The sequence below is a fragment of the Orcinus orca genome, chromosome 7 (genome assembly GCF_937001465.1).
Source record: "Orcinus orca chromosome 7, mOrcOrc1.1, whole genome shotgun sequence".
NCBI classification, from domain to species: Eukaryota; Metazoa; Chordata; class Mammalia; order Artiodactyla; family Delphinidae; genus Orcinus; species Orcinus orca.
The window spans coordinates 47,822,601-47,845,166 of record NC_064565.1 but is presented as its reverse complement, the minus strand read 5'-3'; the positions used below and the strand labels follow the sequence as shown (position 1 = coordinate 47,845,166).

Here is a 22,566-nt window from a genome sequence, read left to right as displayed (position 1 = left end):
TCCCCTCACTTCCCAAAATTATACTGTTAAAGAAAAAAAAGCTATTTAAGATGAACATGAAGGAGATTCAAAAGTCTCAAAAGAGAACCCCAACTTCCTGTTGTTATGATTTGGGGTAGAAGGGAAAATAGGAATGATTATATACAGCAATGCTTATGAAACCTTTTTTCTTAAAACAAAATACAAAAAAACCCTGACAACTTTGGGAACCTTGAGTTGAAATATATCTTAGATCAATGCAATCCAAAACCTGCGCTTTTAAAAGTAGGAAGCTGTAACCCAAATATGAAATGGTTTGTGGAGGTCATAAGGTTTAATGGCAGATCTCCTCATTTCTGGCTTAGGGTGCTTTTCACCTCCTTCTCATGTTTGCAATTAAAGAGAGAGCTTACAGTGGACCAGAATTTCAGATACCACCTACCCACTGTTTTAAAAGTATATTTGTAAATAGGCTGTGGGTGTCCATGAAAAATTATATTCTAAGTTCGAGGCCAGGCCCCCAAAGCCTGCATGGTACTCTGATAGCCCCTCTTCAACCTCACATTTTACATAACTTTCATAAAAATATAATCATTTTTATGACAAAACCCCACATCTGCTCTAAATTCAACCTGGAACACTAGGCACCAACTTCTATATTCTATGTAAGTGGTCCCTGAAAGGGGGCTTTTTCCACCTCTCCAAGCAGACAGATGCATTGGTAGTGGTACGTGTGTGTTGGGGCGGGCAGGGACGACACAGGGATCCAGATTAGGGAAGAGCAGAATAAACACCCTTGGATGTGTGTAACTCACTAAATTCATACTGAATAAGACAATAACTATAGAAGTTAAACATGCCTTGGCTGTTGATGAAAAAAGGGTTACTGGTTCCCCTGACCCTCTCCCTCCCCATCCTTTATTTGTGAGTTCTGGACTTTGTGAGGGCTATATTGTATATCAGCCTACAGGGATAGGCATCTAACCAATCATCAGGCATTATTCAGTTCATGAAAAATGCTTCACAACGATATGATTTAAAATAATTCAGACACTTCCACATTTTAATTTATGTATTTTATAGTATTAAAAATGTACAGTGCAATGTCTAATGACATTTTATCACCCGCAATGAATCACTATATATGAGTCATAATAAACTATATTATCAAGACTATGAATAATGAAATGATCATCAATGTAGCCAACATTTATTGGTATATCAAATATATTGGTATATCAAATTTATTTTAATAAATTTATCAAATAAATCTAAACTATAATTAAAAAAAAACTCCTCAGACCAATGACCAATGGAATGTCTATAGCATTCTAAGTTTAACTGAAGAGCACCATCATGTAATATCCCCAATTTAGTTATGGTAACACAGCCTCCAAAAGATGAAGATAATTCCACTGAATTACTGAAGTGACAGTGGGAGCAACTTTTGAATGTTGTACAACTTCTCAACTGAAACCAGTAAGCACGTGAATTATTGCTGTTTGTAACTTAGGGCCTGATGCCCTTACCCTAGAAGAAGTCTGTTATTTTTCACTGCTGGGCATCAAACTAACTTGCTAACTGTTATCATCGCTAACTGGAAGTATACAAAGCCTTACATCCAGTTTTACTTTGACTGTCTCTGTTTCTCTCTGTTTGCAGCTATTTGTAGTTACATTTTGGGCATGAAATAGTTACTTAATATTCCTAACATATCCAGTCTATTGGTGTCATGAATTAGATTCTTCTTCCCCCTTCAGTGCAGGAAAAGCACTACAAAACCATTTAACACATTGAGGAAGTAATTATCTCCCAGTACACTGAAGGTGTGAAGGCAACTTCCCAAAGTGACATACAATTCCATGAATGATTAAGCCCTAGAAGAACCCTAGAATAACCTCTACTTCATCTTCCAGTTAAAAACAAAGGAATAATGTCCATTTTAAAATGAAGCAAATTATGGGCATACCTCTTGACTGGAACAGAAAAAAAAATTAGCTTATGGAGCATTCTCAAAATACCTTAATATTTCAAAGTAGTAAGGTGAGGCACTGGACTTAAATGATCAGCATCATCGAGGGTATGAAAATTCTCTATTTAAATCAACCCCTGGTCAACAGCAAGGAAATAACTCAGTTTGAAAACTGGCAATAATTGGATTTTAAAAATTAAATAAATTTTAAAGTTTTAAGTTAAATTTACTTTCCCAATTTGTATAGAAAACAAAGAAAATTGCAATTCTGACTTAATATAGACAATCCAGATACTCAAGGTCATACAATTGCTAAAGTTTTTATTGAACTCAGTTTGGTAGTAGTTTCCTTAAATTCAAATTGTGTCAGAACTACTCACATAATTAGATTTGGTTTATTCAGCTTGTAAATGCAGCAACAGCCCTTTCCCCCCCCCCCATGAACGCCAGCTTCTCCTACTTTCTGCTTACCTTCTCTCATGCTTTCCATCTCCACTGTGGCTCCTCTATCTCCCTCCGAAGACAGTACAGGTAAGAATTCAGATAACTGGATGTTTCGCCCCCCAAGTTAGAATCTTCTACATCATACATAAGACACGTAACGCAGCTACCTTCTCTTATGTAATAGTGGGGTTGGGGAGGAAACGCACTCTGATCGAAACAGTTTATGTCATTTTACTGTGAATGATCACCAGTTTCAAAACTTCCTCCCTTCAAATATCTGTAACAAATAGAATATATTTCTAACTGAAAGCCTACCTTTACTTGAAGCATGTAAAACTATTTGTACAGCCAATCATTCATACACACACAAACACACACACACACACACACACACACACACACACACACACATATTCTCTATATACCTGAACGGGCTATTTCGATTTCTAATGTGGCAGAGAAACTCAATGTGCTTTTACTTTCTAATCTTCACATCAAATCAAATATGCACGTGTTAAACTCTGCTGTGAGGACTGTGTTACATAAGTTTCCTGTTGGCATCTCCAAACACTTCCCAATATCCTACACAGTGTTACTAACTCTCGTTTAGAGCTAAATCTCTAAATTAGAAGGTCCACTAATTACGAACATACCTGAAAAACAATGTAGCAGCCAAAAGACACAACCTTACCCAGCACAAAGTTTTTTTTCCTTTTCTATTTTTCCTTTCCATTGGGTTCTTAAGTAAATAAAAGGCTCGTATATTTTCAACGCCCTTGATCCCTACACAGTAGTGTTAGAAGACAGCTGGACAATCAACTTATTATTTTCCTGAATCTGATACAAAATAGCCAAGTGTGGAGAGGCTTAGAGTAAATTCAACCTCCAAAGAAAATTGTGTCAAATAAAAGCACACATAGCATGCTTTTCCAAATCCAGAAACACTTATTTTGGACATCAATTGTTCTCATTTTCATGTTACCATTTTCCACAACTGTTTCACAGGTACCAGAAATGAGGATACTTTCTACAGTAATATACTACATTCAAAAAGAGAAGCAGTCTTCTACTTTACCTTTTAAAATAAGAGAATCTAAGCCCAATTCTAGAAAAGCAACTTCTGTCAAAAATTTGCTTTTCTGCATTAAGGAAAATAAAATTTCATTGAAACTGTATACTAATCACTTCGGATTTATACACAATTACCATTCTTTATAAGTTGTAGAGCTGTATTTTTATTTTTCGGTCAAATTTGGGAACAAAAAAAGAAAGAACTGTGACCTCAACTAATAAATTACATCTTGAAATATACATGATCTTGTAGTACCCATGTTACTTCCAATGGTAACTGACACGCCCTGAATTGAACTGTGCCAGACAGTCCTATCTGTCCCATCGCTGACCAAACACTGCTTCTCTGTTTCTATTCATTATGTATTATAAGACGTCCCAACACAGTCCAGTATGCAAGGAAAAAAATTACAATTTTTATGACAGCAAAGTGATGCATTCAAGTTCTTTCTTGAACTATATCCCCATCCATGAGCATTAACAGACATTTTTTGATAGAGCTAAAATTACGTTAGCTGCAAGCTTTTTACTCTAAGAACCTTCGGCACCCTTTCCTGCAGGTTTTCAAAAAACCCTCGTAAAAGTCAGGCACTATTCAAACCTTGCAAACCAAACTCGCCAAGAACCTCGTGCAATTATCTATAACCTTGGCTACACCACCATCGGCCCGAAATTCACGGTCCTGGAGACCAACGCACCAAAATCCCAGAAGAAAGGCTATCTGAAGCCCGAACTGCCGGGCTTCCTCTCCGCCGCCCTCTCTGCCGCATGGAGAAAAGCAAGGGGAGGAGAGGAGTGGAGCGAGGCTCACCAGCTCCGAAGATGCTCCGGTGACCTCTGGCTGCTCGGCGAGAGCTGGACCGGGAAGGCGCTAGTTCTGACGCGGCGGGTCGTGTGGACTATGCCCTTGGTGCATTCCTCGCATTCCTGCACAATCTGTCGCCAGCCGAGGAGCCCGCGGTGCACGTTCCCCCCGGACACACACACCTGCTTATTGCTGCGCCCCGCGCGGCCACGGCCGCCGCGGCGCCTCTACTGCCCGAGCTCGCTGTCGCACTCAGCCAACACGCAGCCAAATCTCAGCCCAGCCGCTCACCCCCTCGCTTCCCGGGGGGAAAAAGAAGAGAGGCCTGAGCAGCACCAGCGGCGGGCAGGGACACTCGTTCCGCCGGAGGGGGGGCGGGTGGGTGGGTGCCGCAGCTCCTCTTCAACTCCTGGCAGGGAGAGAAGGAAGCGGCAGCGCAAGAGGGCAGGCGGGGAAGCTTGGGGCTGGAGAACCGGGAGGGGTGGAGCGTGAGGATAGGCGGTGAGGGGAGAGGGGCGCACTGGACTGGGCGGTGGGCAGGACCGGCAAGGAGCGCGGGGCTCAGAGGGCAAACACAAGACCGTACAGGCAGAAGGGACGTGGGAGGAAGGGGAGGGGGCCAAGAAGCGGGAGTTGGGGCTAGAGAGAGGGACGGACAGCCCCGAGGGCTGGAGAAGGCGGGCGCCCAGGGGTGTTGGGGGCGCGGAGCAGAGTGCCAGGCGGGCAGGAGCTGGGAAGCCTCCGAGCAGACGTCCAGGAGGGCTCGGCGTGGCACTTAAGTTTGGGGCTGGGGGCCCTAGATCCAAGAAGGCCAACGTGGGGAGGGGTCGTGCGCAGCATGTAGGGGATACCGGGGCAGAATAATCGCAGGGATAAAGCAAATGGAGGGTGAAACTTGTGCGCCTGCCGGGGGGAGGGGAGCAGGCAGGCTAGTGCGGGCAGAAACACGAGGCGGGGCAGGAAAGCCGAGGCGGCCGCGAGGCGGTGGGGACGGAGTAACGGGAGGGAGGCGCCCGTCCCCGTCTCCCTCCCTCCCTGCCCCGCGCCCCTCGCAGGCAGGTCTTGGCTCCGGCGCGACGGGGCGAGGGCCGGGGGTCTCGTGGGCAGGAGTCTCCGCGCCCTCCCGCGAGCCCGCACACTTACTTTCCAGGTTAGGCAGCAGCCGTCGTCGCTCCGGGGATCAGGAACATCGGCGCCGAGGGGTCGCCGCTGCGGCACCCGAAAAAATTAAAAAAGTGCCGCGGCCGAGCGACTGCCCGCCCCTCCCTCCCCCTCCCGCCCCCTACCCCAAAGCGGCTCGCCCACCACCCCCGACGGCGGCGGTGGCCAACTTGCCCCTCTACCCCTTGCCCATGGTGCCGCCTCCGCGGCCGGCGTCGACGCGGACTCAGCCCCGGAGCCCCCTCTACTGCCCAGAGGCCGCCGCCGCCCGCCCAGCCGCCAGCCCGCCTGCCCAGCCAACCCCAGGCTCCCGGGAACGTCAGCACGCCGCCGTCTCCGGACCTGCTCCCTGCCAATCCCATTGGTAGGAAGGAAAAGGCTGGCCCTCCCCATTGGCCCGGCCCTCATATTGAACTGACCAATGGGAACTGAGGTTTCAGGTCGCCATAGAGACCGATGCCGTTAAGAGCTAGAGGGCCTGGAAACGGTGAGGAGTAAGGATGAAGGTATCTCTGGCTTTGGGCGCGGGAGAGGGTGGGGGAAAGAACTACCGGGGGATTCCCGAGTGCTGGCTCTGAAATTGGGGCAGCTTTCGCTTTGCCTTCCTGGCAACAGCAGCTGTGCCTGGTAGGGTTTGTCCGTCGCGTCAAAGGCGGGGACAGCTGAGCCACTATACGAATCCTTGAGAGCCTGGGAGTGGGCGTTTCACTTTTCCTGCGACTGGGGAGTACCTCAGCCTCTGCCCTTTGAACTTTGACAGGTGTGCAGCTTCTGCTTCACCAGGTGAGTTTGCACCCCATCCTTTAAATCATTGCTTCTTCCTGACGTCACTGATCCACATGAATTCTACTTGTTCTTCCCAACCACTCCCCCTTCCCTTGGGTGGATCTTGCCTCAAAATTTGGGGTCTAAAGACTTAAAGGAGACCCAAAGATGATTTCCTTTGGATGATATTTTGATGAGGAAACAGGCTGACGTATTGTATGGTGGATGTCATTGAGTCAATGCATGAGATAATGTGTTCCCCGCTTCCCAGAGAAAACCTCTAATCTCTCCATTGAAGGATATGTATTAAACACCCATCTGTGTGTACATTCTGCACTATTAGCTTGACAGGTACATGGTCTTTCCCCTAAGAGTTTACAGGGTTGGGAAAGACACAGGTGATAGAGTTGATCCTGCATGTCTTCTGACAATTTCACAAGGGAGTAAAGGAAATAGATTACAGTTGATGGATTTTGTTTTCTAGGTATTTCCCAGTTTATCTCTAAATTTGATAAAGAAATTAACTGAGAGATGGAATCACACAAAAAATCTGGAGCTTTAACTACAAGTGCTTTGCTTTCATTTAAAGTCACTTTGTTCTAGTTTGTCAATAGCAATTTTTTTTTGTAAATAACTTTCATATTTAGATACTAGCTATTAAAGTAGGACTTCATGAACATATTAGGCTTTTAAGCATATTGCCTATGATATAATCATTGATATTCTTATGTTCCTTCTTTTTGGTGATTTTGCTATTTTTCTACTAGTTTCTTTAGAAAGAAGACTGTGTTTATGTTATTGCCCTTCAAGTTGGAGGGACCATATTGTGTGAAAATGCTGATAGGATTTTGGAAATTACAAATATTTTGTTGAGAGAAACAGATTAATATGTGTGCAAGCTACATATGTCTAACTACTGTCCTGAATTTTAAGTTGGATAATATGCTTTGCTTTTGGTTTTTATCTTACCATAATTGAAAATTACAAAAATAGATAAGAATTGTTAACCTGGTACATTGATTAGAAAAACATCTTTCAAAAAAAAAAAAAGAAAAGAAAAACATCTTTCACAATTTGTAGTAAAATTGTACATCGTTGATAATCCTATGCAGGGTTGGACTGTGGAACAAAACAGCTGAACATGAGTGTTCCCCCTAAATATTTCCAGAACTGGGAAGAAATCAGAATTGGAGAGCTGTCTCATGCCTTGCCATCATGGAAATTAGCTCATCATGCTTTCAATTTCTTCCTTTTGCTTTCTTTTTGGTGTTTGTTTATAGGAGAATAGGAAAAGTAAAATGCACATTTTTATAAATAAGACTCATATTTAATGTACTCACAATATACCAATGACTTGGGGTTTTTTTATTTTTATAATCATGGAAGATGTGTTGAGTGGAAAGGAAAACATTAATATTTCCTTTTTCCTTGCCTTAGGCTAGCAAAGAAAGAAGAAAACAAGAACTGATTTTTTTACTCCAGTAATCTTTTCTTTTTGCATTTTTCTCAGATCACATGTTTGATGAGTATTTTGATATTGTGTATTTCATGTTTCTAATGATTAAAATGTTACTAAAATCCACCATGAAAAATGTCCCTTAAGATGTTGTCAATCAACATTATTATTATTATTATTATTATTGGTAATTCTCATGCTTCAGTGAAAGGTTTCTTTTGAAGTTGCTCCTCTACAACCAAGCATTGCTGGATAAAGAAATCATTTTGTTCCACTAAAAGTTTATGCTATCCAGACTTGGCTGGGTCTTCACTGATTCTCTAAATTCCTTTCCTCATCAGGAGGGTGATTATCCAGAATACTGATCTAAGGACATTATTCAGGGCACTTCTCCCATATCTGTCCTATTTCTGCTCTCCTCAGGCCTCCACTCTACTTGGTCTTCTTCCAGTTCTGCAAGTGATCTTGCCTCCTACTTGACTGAGGCATCCACCACGAGGTTTCTCAACTTAACTTTCCTAAATCTCAGTCTCAATTTCCACACTTCATCACTTCCTTCAGTCCTGGCTGAAAAGGGTGACAGCCTTCTGTTCCAAGCTCACACTCCACTTGTGCTCCTAAACATTGGCCATCCTCCCACCCCAGAATTTTCCTCCATTGATTATAATTGCTCTCTTAGATCATGTGTTACATCCTCTCCTTCAAAATTTTTTTCCTACACCTTACAAATATCTGATCTTTGGTAACACCACTATCCTTCTCCCTCCCTATCCATCTATAGGCTTTTCTTTTCAGCAAGAAACAATTTGAAAGGAATTTCTTGCAGCTTCTATTTTTTCACTACCAATGTTCTGCCCTTGAATACTACTCAAATGATTCTGAAGATTGTGCTCTTTGCCCTCAAAACCCTAACTCTTTTTGCCAATAAAGTTCTCCTCTACAAAAGTGCCCTTTACTTGCAAATTGCAATGCCTCAATTCCAGATTTCCAGTGAAGAGTAGAAACCATTGTCTCCCACCCCGAGGGTCCATAGAAATGCAAATTATTTACATGTGAAGGGGAAGCATTTCACCTGCTAGCCACACTACCTTGGTGGAACTAACTGCTGGGAAATTGAGATAGGAAGCAGGGCCTCTGCTCAGCCGACTGTGGGGGCATCCTCAAGAACAAAAGTAAACAGCAGAAATCCAGGGGAACTTTTAAATTACTGTCTCAGAAAGAAGTCAACCTGAACCTTTCATGATTATGAAAACTTTGTAACTTTCCAATGTTTGTTATTTTCACATTAGCCCATAATGACTAGTAGTGAATTTCTGACAAAGAATAGCAGAGGAAGCAAGGAAAAGAAAGAAGCAGAAACACTGTCTCTTTTCTCATTCTTGGATGCCTATGGAGGAGGTGGGAGCAGTTAAGATAAGAACTCCACAAACACACTGCTTGGGGGTGGGGAGGTGTTGTTTGTTTTTAAAAGGAATGTTAAAACACAGGCAGGTGGCAAATGAGGGAAAGAGAGCAGTGGAATAAACTTGTCCTGGGAGAGGATGCTAGAGCTTAATAATAATTCTACTCAGGATTGCAGAATTGGCTGTATCCCACCTCCAGCACATTCTCTGAATATGCAAATCCTCCCCTGCCTTTAGAGGCCCAGCCAAATAAACCATTAAACCTGTAAAGCCTTTTCTGAAAATTTCCTGATCTTACCCGCCTCTGGAGAGGATGATTTTTGATTTAGTGTATTACCTTGGCACTTAAAACTCTCTACCCCGTGGTATAGTTATATAGCGTATGAGCCTTCTCTCCTAAAGGATCAGATACATGTCATGGTAATGACCTTAGCCTCCATAGTGCCTTGGACTACTGAAGTGCCTCCCACACTAAGAAAAGCCAACAGTCATGAATCCGTGTAGTCTTTGGAAGAATTTGACTTCCAACAATGAAAAATTAGAATCAGTAATGTTGGGAGGTAATTAGAAAAAGATGGACTAGAGGTTCAGTGTGGAAAAGTGAGGTAATGTATGGCAGAACAGAGTAGAGGTTTCTGCCATGTAATCTGCTAAGAGAGAAAGGTCTCAGATCTCATCTCTATCAGGACCTATCTCTACTCCTCTATGAGGGAGGGGACCTGTGTGAAAAGAACTGGCTGCATGTGCTTTGGCTTGAAGTTATCATATTCAGAGCTAAGGCTATAAAATTCTGTATATTGGGGATATCAGTTGAAACTCAGCTTTGTGAAGCAGTTTAAATAAGGGTTGCCTACATTTTTTTCCATCGAAAGCATCCAGGTTGCTCTGTCTTTTGGAACACCATAGAATCATGCAAATTTAACAACTTCATAAAATCAGAAAGGCATCAAACATCTGGTAAGTATAATAGACATGTTTTCAAGTACCTATATGCATAGCCCTTGAAGTAAGCAGTCCTGCATGCCTCATGACCTTTCATCTGGCCATGGAATCAACCCTGGTGGGGACCCGATACAAATGTAGCCAATCCATTGGCTGACCATTGACCCGTAACCTATACTAATACCAATCAGATTTTTTTCCCCTGGAAATTTGGAAATGAGAGACCAAGTGAGCCAGAGAGAACAGCTGCCTTGGTCCTAATGTTTTCTGGGTTTTTATTCTCCCCATGAAGACAGAATATAATCCTTTTCTTTTTTTTTTTTTTTTTTTTTTTGCGGTACACGGGCCTCTCACTGTTGTGGCCTCTCCCGTTGCGGAGCACAGGCTCCGGACGCGCAAGCTCAGCGGCCATGGCTCACGGGCCCAGCCGTTCCGCGGCATGTGGGATCTTCCCGGACCGGAGCACGAACCTGTGTCCCCTGCATCGGCAGGCGGACTCTCAACCACTGCGCCACCAGGGAAGCCCCTATAATTCATTTTTTTATTGTTCCTTGATATTTTTTAAAAATTAAATGTACTTGACATATAACGTGTTAATTTAAGGTATACAGTGTGTTACTTTGATACATTTATATATTGCCATATGATTGCCATTGTAGTGATATTTATCACATTACATAATTATATTGCACTATTGTCTATATTCGTTATGCTGTATATTAGATCTCTATGGCTAATTTGCCACTCATTGCAAGCTTGTAGCCTTAAACATCAATCATATTTCCCTACCCCCATCCCCTCATAACAAGCATTTACCCTGATTTTTAGAAGTTTGACTTTTAAATTTATTTTTATTTTATTATTTTTGACCGTGCCACACGGCATGTGGATTCTTAGTTCCCCAACGCGGGCGCAAACTCACACCCCCTGCATTGGAAGCGTGGAATCTTAACCACTGGACCGCCAGGGGAGTCCCGAAGTTTGACTTTCTTTAGATCCCACATATAAGTAATATCATACAGTACTTGTCTTTCTCTGTCTGAGTTATCTCACTTAGCATAATGTGCTCACTTAGCGTAATGTGCTCAAGGTAGGTCCATGTTGTTGCAAATTGTAGGCTGTCCTCCTGTTTCATGGTTGAATAATATTCCATTGTGTATATATACAACATCTTTTTCATCCATTCATCTGCCTGATGGACATTTAGGATGTTTCCATATCTTGGCTATTGAGAACAGTGACGCAATATACATGGGAGTGCAGATATCGCTTTGAGAGATTTGTTACTTATAATCACCCTTAACCCATTCTTTTCCTGTTTTGCCTTTAGTGAGTCTTTGTTCTTTACAATCAACAGGTTTCACTAAAATATTATGCAAATATTTACAACAAAACAAAGCACATATTATGACCATCATATTGGACTATGAAGAGCAACAGTCTAAAAATTTCTAAATCTCTATTCTTTGTTAGAATAGAAAATGAATGATCTGTCTAGTTCCAAATATTGCCAACCTAATTTGGGTACAAGAGCTTTACTCAGTGTGGTGTCTATTCCTCCCCACTTCCCACAAAGCCTTATATTCCTTAACTCTCAGTTTTCCTCCTTTGAATTTGGGAGCAAGAGAAGAACTTTGAGAAGAGGAGCAGCATGACTCCTTTTTCAGGGTAGAGTCATTTTACCACACCACTGGTATGGGAAGAAAATATTAGAATTCGTATTATAATTTATACTATTTTTTAGGAACATTTATACTAATTTAGGAAACAGGCTAAAAAATAAGATAGGAAAATTTATCAGAGACACTAGTAGCCCCACAACTCAGGAAAACAGATTCTGAAGTTCCAGTAATTATTGTTTTAACAAAACATCTCAGGAGGAAAACTAGACTCCATCAAAAATTTTTACAGTGTTTTATGTAAAATATCTAGTTTTCAACAAAAAATTATGAGACATCTAAAAAAACAGAAAACTGTGATCCAAATTCAGGAAAATAAGTAGCCAATAGACAGGCTGAGTGAGCCCACTTGTTGAATTTAGTAGACGGGTAATCCAAAACACCTACTATAAATATGTTTAAAAACTTAAAGGAAAAATGACTTAACAAATGGGGACTCTGAGTAGAGAAATAGAGGTTGTTTTTTAATAAAAGGAACTAAAGGGAAATTCTAGACCAACGGAAACTATCCAGTATGAAAAACAAATTTTAAAATATTGAGAAAAAATGAACTGAGCCTGAGAAACTTGTGGGACAGCTGTGAGTAAAAGAAGGAAGGCTAGAAGGATGTATAAAAAAAATTTGAAGAAACAATGGCCTAAAACTTTCCAAATTTTACAAAAATTTTAATCTATAGATCCAAGAAACACAGTAAATCCTGAGTAGAGTAAACATAAGGAGACCCACTAGTGTGGGTACATCATAGACTGCTGAAAGACAAAGATGAGAAAGTTTTGAAGCAAAAATAGAATAACAATTCATCATATATAAGGGAACCACAATAAAATTAACAGCTGACTTCTTATCAAAAACGAGGGAAACCAGAGGGTGATGGAAAGACATATTCAAGGTGCTGAGAGAAAAAAGCATGTCAATCAAGTTTTCTTTATCTAGCAAAACTGTCAAAAATGAAGGTGACAGTCCTCATAAATGAACCTATATTGGAAGTATGCTAATTACTGACAGAACCCATATGTCCACCACCTTTGAGTGAAGCCCAAAGCAAAAGAGGGCAGTCAGACAGATGCAGGGCACCTGGCAAGTCAACAATCTCCATTTGAAAAGCAGATTTTACTCAGTGCCAGCCCTGGAACATCAAATGATCACCACATTAAAATGCTGTTTACAATATTAGATTTAGGGCTTCCCTGGTGGCACAGTGGTTGAGAGTCCGCCTGCTAATGCAGGGGACACGGGTTCGTGTCCCGGTCCGGGAAGATCCCACATGCTGCAGAGTGGCTGGGCCCATGAGCCATGGCCGCTGAGCCTGCGCGTCTGGAGCCTGTGCTCCGCAACGGGAGAGGCCACAGCAGTGAGAGGCCCTCGTACCGCAAAAAAAAAAAAAAAAAAAATAGATTTGAAGTTCTCCTAAAATAAATTCAGGGAAACTATGACCTCAGCATTTTTCTTAACTAAAGAGCTCTTTGCTTCATAGAGGTGACCATAAGCTGACCAGAGCGATCGGGAGTGAAAAGCAAGCCCTTTCCATCTCTGGGCCACTGTTTTCTTTACACAATAGGTCAGCTAACTGTCATCACAGTTGCTTACAGCTTCTATGCATCTCTGGGGTTGAGCTGGGGAATCGGGTAAACAGGACCTGCTAGTACATCCTCTTGTCAGGAAACAGAAGTCAAGAACTGCCATATTTTTCTGTAGTTTAATAGAGATTTTTAAAAATAAGAAAAAAATGAAGATGAAAATAGATGCAGAAAAAGCAATTGACAAGATCTAATACCCATTCATGATGAAAATGGTAAAAAAACTAGCACTAGAAGGGAATTTCTTCAAGATGACAAAGTGCATTTATGAAAAGCCTACAGCTAACATCACATTTATGGTGAAGGCTGAATGATTTCCCCTTAAGATTGAGAATAAAATGATGTCCACTCTCATCTCTTTAACATATCACTGGAAGTTTTAGCCATTGTAATAAGGAAAGAAAAATAAAAGCATATAGGCTGGAAAGGAAAAATTAAAGCTCTCTTTATTCACAGATGACATGATCTATGCATGAAAATCTAAAGTATATACAAAAAAAAGAGTAATACTAGAGTGATAATAAATTTAGCAAGGTCACAAGATATAAGACCAGTATACACAAATCAGTTGAATTTTTATATGCTAAGAAATAGCAAATTAAAAATGAATTTAAGAAAATAATTCCATTTACAATAACATGAAAAAGAGTATAATACTTAGGAATAAATTTTAGAAAAGAAATATAAAACCTCTGACTATTGATTCAGTGTGATCCCTATTAAAATCCCTATTAGAAATTACAAGCCAGTCTTCAAATGGACAAACATAGGAATAAGAACATCAAAACAACAACAAAGTAGGAGGAATTATAACATCCAATTTCAAAAGTTACAATAATAGAATATAATATTGGCATAATGATAGCTGTTCAGATCAATGAAATAGAATAGAAGGTACAGAAATAAGCCCTTACATTGATGGTCAATTAATTTTCAACAAACTGCCAAGGTAGTTCAATGGGGAAAGGGATGTCTTCTCAAGAAATGCTCCTAGGATAATTTGACATTCATGTGCAAAATAATGAACTTATACTCTTAATTTATACCATACAGAAAAAATAGCTAAATATGCATCATAGACCTAAGAACTAAAATTATAAGATTTCTGGGAGAAGACATAGTACAAAATCTCTGTGACCATGCTTTAGGCAAAGATTCCTTAGATATTACACTATATCATGATCCATAAAAGAAGAAATTGATAAATTGGACTTTATAGAAAATTGTTTTGTTCTTCAAGAGGCATCAGTAAGAAAATGAAAAGACAAGCCACAGACTGGGAAAAAATATTTGAAAAGCAGAATCTGATAAAGGGCTTTTGTCAGAATATATAAAGAACTTCTAAACATCAAAAATAAGGCAAACAGGGCTTCCCTGGTGGCAAAGTTGTTAAGAATCCGCCTGCCAATGCCGGAGACATGGGTTCGAGCCCTGGTCCAGGATGATCCCACGTGTCATGGAACAACTTAGCCCATGCGCCACAACTACTGAAGTCCATGTGCCTAGAGCCCGTGCTCTGCAACAAGAGAAGCCACCATAATGAGAAGCCCGTGCACCGCAGTGAAGAGTAGCCCCCGCTTGCCGCAACTAGAGAGAAAGCCCACGCACAGCAACGAAGACCCAACTCAGCCAAAAATAAATAAATAAATAAATAAGTTCTTTAAAAAAAAAGGCAAACAAATCAATTTTTTAAATGGACAAAATATTTGAATAGGTATTTCACCAAAAAGTTATACAAATGGTTAATAATCAAATGAAAAGATGTTCAACATCATTAGGGAAATGCACATTAAAACTGCAATACAATACCACTATACAACTACTAGAATAAGTATAAGGCAGAAGATTGACAATACCAAGTGATTACAAGGATGTGGAAAAACTGTAACTATCATAGATTGCTGGTTGCTGTACCCACTTTGGAAAACTGTTTGACAGTTTCTTTAAAATATAAACTTACCATATGATCCAGCAATTCTACTTCTAGAAATCTCGTCAAGAGAAATAAAAACATATGTCCAAAGACTTTTTACATGAATTATTACAGTAGTATCTGTAATAGGGAAAAACTGAAATAATTCAAATGTCCATCAAATAATGATGAGATAAAATGCTGTGTAATGGAATGCTATTTAACAATAAAAATAATGAACTACTAATACATGTTACAATATGGATAAACCTCCAATATATTATGCTAAGAGGAAAAAATCCAGCCACAAAAGACCACACTTCCAAAAAAGGAAAATAGAGACAGAAAGCAGATCGGTGATTACCTTATGCTGGGATGGGAAGACTGATTGCAAGTGGTTATGACAGAAATTTTTCAGGTGATTGAAATGTTCTAGAACTAAATGGTGGTGATGGTTGTACAACTATACATTTTTTAAAATTTATTTATTTTTAAAATTTATTTTTGGCTGCGTTGGGTCTTTGTGGCTGCACACAGGCTTTCTCCAGTTGGCGGTGAGCAGTGGCTACTCTTCGTTGTGGTGCATGGGCTCCTCATTGCAGTGGCTTCTCTTGTTGCGGAGCATGGTCTCTAGGCGCATGGGCTTCAGTAGTTGTGGCACGTAGGCTCAGTAGTTGTGGCTCGTGGGCTCTAGAGCACAGGCTCAGTAGCTGTGGCGCACGGGCTTAGTTGCTCTGTGACATGTGAGATCTTCCTGGATCAGGGCTCGAACCCATATCCCCTGCATTGGCAGGCAGATTCTTAACCACTGTGCCACCAGGGAAGCCCTACAACTATACATTTACTAAAACTAATTGCACTGCACACTTATAATGGATGTATCTTTATGGAATGTTAGATCTCAATAAAGCTATTACAAATAAAAACATTTAAAAATGGCATAAGCACATCATCTTAAAACTCTCATATATGAGCGCTTAGTAAATTTGGAAACAATTTTCTAACACGATTGAAAATCTTCCAAATGCATTTCAGTGGATTTAGGCCCCATTTGTTAAATGTTAAAGGAAAAAAAAAAAAGAAAAATGAAAAAAACTTTACAAGGAAAATGATATCAGGGAAGTCAGAAAATTACTCGAGAAAAATACTGAGCTGCAACCCTTGTATAATTAGTGGATGAAATTGAATTTTGAGTATCATAATTGAGTACATGAAGCCAATTTTGCACTTCTTCCATATCTCATTGTGGTATCTATTTTAACTATTATAGTCCTTATAGCTAAGTATGGGAATAAACTGACCTTAGACTTTGAACCCTCTATGATCCAGTATTAAACCAAGATTTTCAAGGTAATACATTTTCAATCACATAACTCTCACTAAAATCTACTAAAATTATCAATACTATATTACCTTTTTTGTATTTATGGATTTCTCTGTATTTGTGTTTTACAATTTACATGTTACGATAATATTATACTTAAAGAATTTATAACAATAATTTTATATGTATTTGCAAAAAATGCTTATTAATGGAGGGTGTGTTGGAGAATGTTTAAGGACCTTAGTTTTAGTAGAATATCTTTAAAGTGTACATTCTTTCCTTCCTGTTTTGGTTTGTTTGCTTTGTTTTTTTAGTTTTTCTCTCCTGTCTTCCACAGGTAGTAGAAATAAGTCTTTGGAAGATGACATTCAAATCTAAACTTTTGATGTTTTGTCTTAAAGATCACTCAGATCATTTGTCTCCAGTAAATCACATTTAAATCTCTAACATCATTAGAGATGCTGATCATTATTGTCATCCAACCTGGGAGACGTCAGTGAAGTCTTGAGTGGTACTGAGACAAGTATTATTCTTTTGACAGATCCAAATGACTTGAAAGTGAGAAATAAATAACAACACAATGGAAAGAAAGCAAAGGAAATTGCTGTAGAGAATTTGAGAAAAGAAAAAAATTCCACCCACACAGAATTAATGCATTTTTATGATCAATAGAAAACCTGATTTCAAAATCCTAGGCTTTCAGTGATCTATTATTTAGCACTGGAAATGTCACTTTTTCACTGCCTCTGCCCCACATCTATGAAAATGAGACAATATACTTCTCCATTCTTAATACACTTCTCTATTCTCACCTTTTTTAAACTTAAAAAAATGTAAAATATGCAAACTTCTGAATTTTTAGTATGAGCATGCTACTGTACCTATAGCTGACCATAAACACAAGGGTCTTTGACATCTGAGAGTTTACCCTAGAAAAGGCCTCTTTATTTCTACTTTATGTCAATTTTTCTTTTTTCATCCTTCCTTCTATTTGTTAATATTAGGTAAAAATTTCTTTATTAATTAACATAGTCTGAAATACCATAGGTAGCATAATCATTAGCATTTTATGAACTTCTAATAAATCTCCATTTGTTGAAGCCACTATAAACAATTTTCTTTACAAGCTTATGTTAGGTGGTATATCATAATTTCATTGGTCAAATACACTTAAATTCAATATTTAAATCTACTGTTTATTTCAATTGCCAGTTTTCTAAATTATAGAATTTTAGAGCTGAAAGAACCTTTGATATTACAAACCAGCAAAAAACTGGCTGTACAACTAGCCTAAGACTCCTTCTGAATTCAGTGTCTTTAATAAGAAATCAATACGATTTAGATATTTTACTGTGTTTGCTGTATACTATTTGTGTGTGACTCATTTTCCAAAACTAAAAAAGTCAATTTTAAAATGTTGATGGGGAAAGAATATTAGGGGAAAAATATGCATTTATATCAAGAGTACTCTTTCTTGCATTTATGAATGACTATACTGCTCTCCCACAATATTATTTGACTATTAAGAATATAACTTCAGGGACTTTGTATTTAATTTCCAATATGTATACACTGTAGCTATTTTTTATGTTCTTGAAGTTGAGTCAAAACCTATTGACAATCACATCTGTATTTTGAAAGCTGACAAATTGTGTTTGTTATAGTTGGTGGAAGGGCACTGAGCTCAATGTTAGGATATATGGTTGGGCTTTAGCCTTGCCTATGCTACCTGCTTCTTCAAGTCTTGGACAAAGCATTTAATCTCTCTGTCCCTGTGTTTACTGATCTATAAAATGTATCAGACTAAAATCTTTTCCGGGCTTACATTAATTCACGTGTAAAATGACACTGCATGATCTCATTCTAAATCTTGGCTTTGTGTTCTTTTGAAAGAAGTTTGCCACAAATGTTTCTCACTTTGCCTTAGCCCTTAAGTCTGTTTCCACCACCCTCTTTGTTTTTATTTTTCCATAAACTAGTATTTTGAATAGACTTCTTTCTTTTTCCTTGTTCAAGATCTGTCTCTTCCCTTAACTCCTGCTTCTATCTTGTCTTCCTTTCTTTCCCTCTAGGATCTTACCCTTACCCTAACAAGGGAGGAGCTGTTTACTAAAATAAAAATGACAGAAGTACACTTCTCTGTGTGTTGAGGAGCACCACCACCTATGCTTTGTCTCCATTCCTGAGAGAGAGCAGAATACAGAAGGCAGTTAAGTCCATGGGCTCTAGGGCCACACTGCCTGGGTGTGCATCTGGTCTCTGCCATGCAGGAGCTGTATGATCTTTGACCTTAGTTTCCCACTCAGCGAAATAGGAGAAACAGTGTTAACAAAACATTATTGTGAGAATTAAATGAATCAAAATAGATAAAGCTCCTAGGATAGTGCCTGGCTAGGAGAAATTGCTACATAAATGTTGGTGATTATTGCACCCCACTACATAAACCCTCATAAAATGGTAATCTCTTCAGCACAGGGTAGAAGAGGAAAGGTAAAGGTGAGGCAGGGGAATGTACGTGGGAGAGTGGGATGGTGTGTTCTTACAGTTCTGGGCCTTTTGCAACAACTCTTTATTCCCTACTTCCATCCTCCTGTAAATGTTAGGCAAAAGCATGATGAAGAGGAAGACTGGCCTTTCATTTAATTTGCAGGAATGGCTACCTATGGCAACTTTTTCTTCAAGTAAATTATCTGTTTGAAATGTGATTTTTTTTTTGTTTTCTTCCATAATTCAGAACTACATGCCATAATTATTATACTCTAAGACATCAAAGAAAAAAGCCCAGGAATTGTCTTTTGGGCAGGCCTATTTATGTAATACTCCATTTGAGAAAAAGCACTGGAGAAAACTGTTCTTAGCAAAGAATGTTAATTGATGAAAACATTTCTTTGCTAACAATCTAAGAGAAGCAATCTGTTCTTAGCTCTTTCAAACCATAAAACAGATTTAGCTATTCATGAACAAAAGCCAATTATTTATTTTCAATACTACCTTTAACAAGTCTTTGTTTTTGATAATGGTTTTTTTCCTATTCTTCTTCAAAGCAGGTTTTTAATGTATAACAGTTCTTTTAATAAGGAAAAGGCAGCCACATCTAACAAGATTCTAATTTGGGTGCAAAGTATATTTTCCACCTCAATATTTAACCCTATGATTTTTTTAAAGGGGGTGCTTATTCATTTTGATTAAGGAGTCACATTGTATCTAATATTCTGTAGAACAAGCATAACAAATATGTCACATAAAAAATAAAAACGCAAGATTTTGACTGTTAAGAAGCCAAAATTCTATAGTATTTAGAAAATTATAATATTGCACATAACCGGTGAACATGGGAGAGATTGAATCTGGATAAATCAATGAATATTTTACTCTTCCTCACCCTCTTCTGGGATGGAGAGAAAACATGATACTAAACAGTTTTGACAAAAAATTACTTAGAACATATACTTTTTCAGATCATAGATATTATGTTTTAACCTCAAAAAGAAATACATCAACAAAAGAAGGAATTAAAATTCCTAAGACATAGGATGTCACATAGCAAAGAATTTGCTTTTTAATAAAACATCTTAAGCATATTTTTATTTCAAATACTAACATAAGAGAAAATTGCATGTATATGTAAGAAATTGATATACAACAAATAACAACAACAATGGCCAAACGTACATGAAAAGATGCTCAACATCACTAATCATCAGGAAAATGCAAATAAAAACTACAGCAAGCTATCTCCTCACACCTATTAGAATGGCCATCATCAAAAAGACAAGAGATAACAAGTGCTGGCAGTATGTGGGAAAAAAAAAAAGAACTCTTGTACACTACTGGTGAGAATGTAAATTGGTGCAGCCACTATGAAGAATAGTATGGAGGTTCCTCAAGAAATTAAAAACAGAACTACCATATGATCCAGCAATTCCACTTCTAGGTATATATCTGAAGAAATGAAATCCCTATCTTGGAAAAAATATCTACACTCGCCAATTTCATTGCAACAGTATTTACAATAGACAAGACATGGAAACAACCTAAGTGTCTATCGATGCAGGAACGGATAAAGAAGATATGGTATATGTATACAATATGAAATTTTATTCATCCATAAAAAAGAAGGATATTTTGCCATTCATGATTTTGCTAAGTGAAATAAGTCAGACAGAGAAAGACAAATACTGTATGATATCACTTATATGTGGACTCTAAAAAAACCCCAAACTCATAGATATAGAGGACAGATTGCTCAGTTGCCAGAGGAAGGGGTAAGTGAGAGTGGTCAAAATGGATGAAGGTGTTCAAAAGGTACAGACTTTCAGCTATAAGGTAAATAAGTACTGGGGATGTAACATACAGCATGGTGACTAAAGTTTAAAACAACGTATTGTATATTTGAAAGTTGCTTAGAGGGTAGATCTTGAAAGTTAACACACATGCACACACAGAATTTGTAACTATATGAGGTGATAGATGTTAACTTATATTGTGGTAATCATTTCACCATCTATACATATATCAAACCTTCATGCTGTATACCTGAAACAAATAAAATGTTATATGTCAATTATATCTCAACAAACCTGGAAAAATGGTAAATTTTATGTTATATATCTTTTACCACAATAAAAAATCATATTATCACTCCTACTAATAAAAAGAAGCTACAATTACATTGAAAAAAGAAAGAAATCAATAAACCTCTCAGGATATATAAGGCAACTAAATCTGAGCTTATTTTGCAACTTTTAATTAGATATTTCTGATTTATTTTAGATTTTTTGGTGTGATACTTACTTTAGAAATGTTATGGTTAATATAATTCGTTCTGAGAATCTCTTAATTTTGCTTCTTATGTATTGTGCATTTAGATCTTCATAGTTCACTTTGGTAAATTGACAGCTTTAGAAATGAAAATTTCATTTTTACAAAGACCCACAGAAAAGATGTTGAAAGTTGTCCTAGTTTGTCCAGACTTGAGACTCTATGCTAATCCACTCACCTCTGGATTATAATAATACTTCAGATTCTGCTTCAGGCTCTCTTTCCATGAAATCATTGGTCTGTCTGCCTATATAGCATGTAGGGGGTGATTTTCATTGTAAAGTGTGTTGGATTTACTTTTTAATAGACTATTGAACAGCTATCAGATAAAAACAACTCAGATATGAGCAGCCTGGAATAAGTTTCTGTTTTTTTGCGGTACGCGGGCCTCCCACTGTTGTGGCCTCTCCCATTGCAGAGCACAGGCTCCGGATGCGCAGGCTCAGCGGCCATGGCTCACGAGCCAAGCCGCTCCGCGGCATGTGGGATCCTCCCGGACCAGGGCACAAACCTGTGTCCCCTGCATTGGCAGGCGGACTGTCAACCACTGCACCACCAGGGAAGCCCTCTGGTTGTTTTAATTTGCACAGTAATAGCTAACATTTACATAGCAATTACTGTGTGCCTGACACAGTTGTAAGCACTTCGTATAATTTCATTTAGTCTCTATAAGAATGATATGAGGTAGGTATACTATTATTATCCTCACTTTATAGTAAATTATGGCACAGATAGTTACTTAAATTGCCCAGAATTACTCAGCTACTAAGTGTCAGAGCTAGGATTTGAACCCTGGTTTTCTGCTTCTGGAGTCCACCATTATAAACAATATATTCGTGAAGGACTTAGAATTGAGTTTCTAATTTCCAAATTATTCAGTTTCCTGATGAATCTTTATCATCTTTCCTGTTTCACATTTTCTCTATCTTTTAATATTGAACATTAGGCTAGAAATGAGGTGTATTACTTTAAAATCAACTTTATTGTGGTATAATTTACATAAAGCAAAGTGTACCTATTTCAAGCATAGTGTGATGAGTATTTGACAAATCAATCACCCATCTAAGCACCAACAGAATCATTTCCATCCCTTCAAAAATTTCCCTCACTGCCCCTTCTGAGGCAAGCATTGATCTGCTTTTGTCATTTTAGATTAGATTTATTTCACATAAATGGAATTATACAACAGGTAGTCTTTTGTGTCTGACTTCCTTCATCAGCAGAGTGATTTGAGACTAAGCTGTACTGTGTGTAT

General features: G+C 38.8%; 2 protein-coding genes across 16 annotated transcripts in view; one reads left to right on the top strand and one right to left on the bottom strand.

The window, feature by feature from the left end:
• Nucleotides 1-22,566, bottom strand: part of PKP4 (plakophilin 4) — a 961,933-nt gene that overhangs the window by 251,843 nt on the left and 687,524 nt on the right. For 10 of the 14 annotated variants that reach the window (XM_049712685.1, XM_049712696.1, XM_049712691.1 and 7 more), the window contains exon 1: nt 5,415-5,550. The exons of 2 other annotated variants lie outside the window; for them this stretch is intronic. The gene's annotated coding sequence lies outside the window, so the exon portion shown is untranslated. Of the gene's footprint in view, nt 1-4,277; nt 4,416-5,414; nt 5,551-22,566 lie in introns of those variants that run through there. 2 more of the 14 variants (XM_049712686.1, XM_049712701.1) reach the window with 1 other exon arrangement.
• The window catches only part of CCDC148 (coiled-coil domain containing 148), a 338,775-nt gene continuing 322,284 nt past the window's right edge, over nt 6,076-22,566 (top strand). For both annotated transcript variants that reach the window (XM_049712716.1, XM_004276786.3), the window contains exon 1: nt 6,076-6,215. The gene's annotated coding sequence lies outside the window, so the exon portion shown is untranslated. The remainder of the gene's footprint in view (nt 6,216-22,566) is intronic.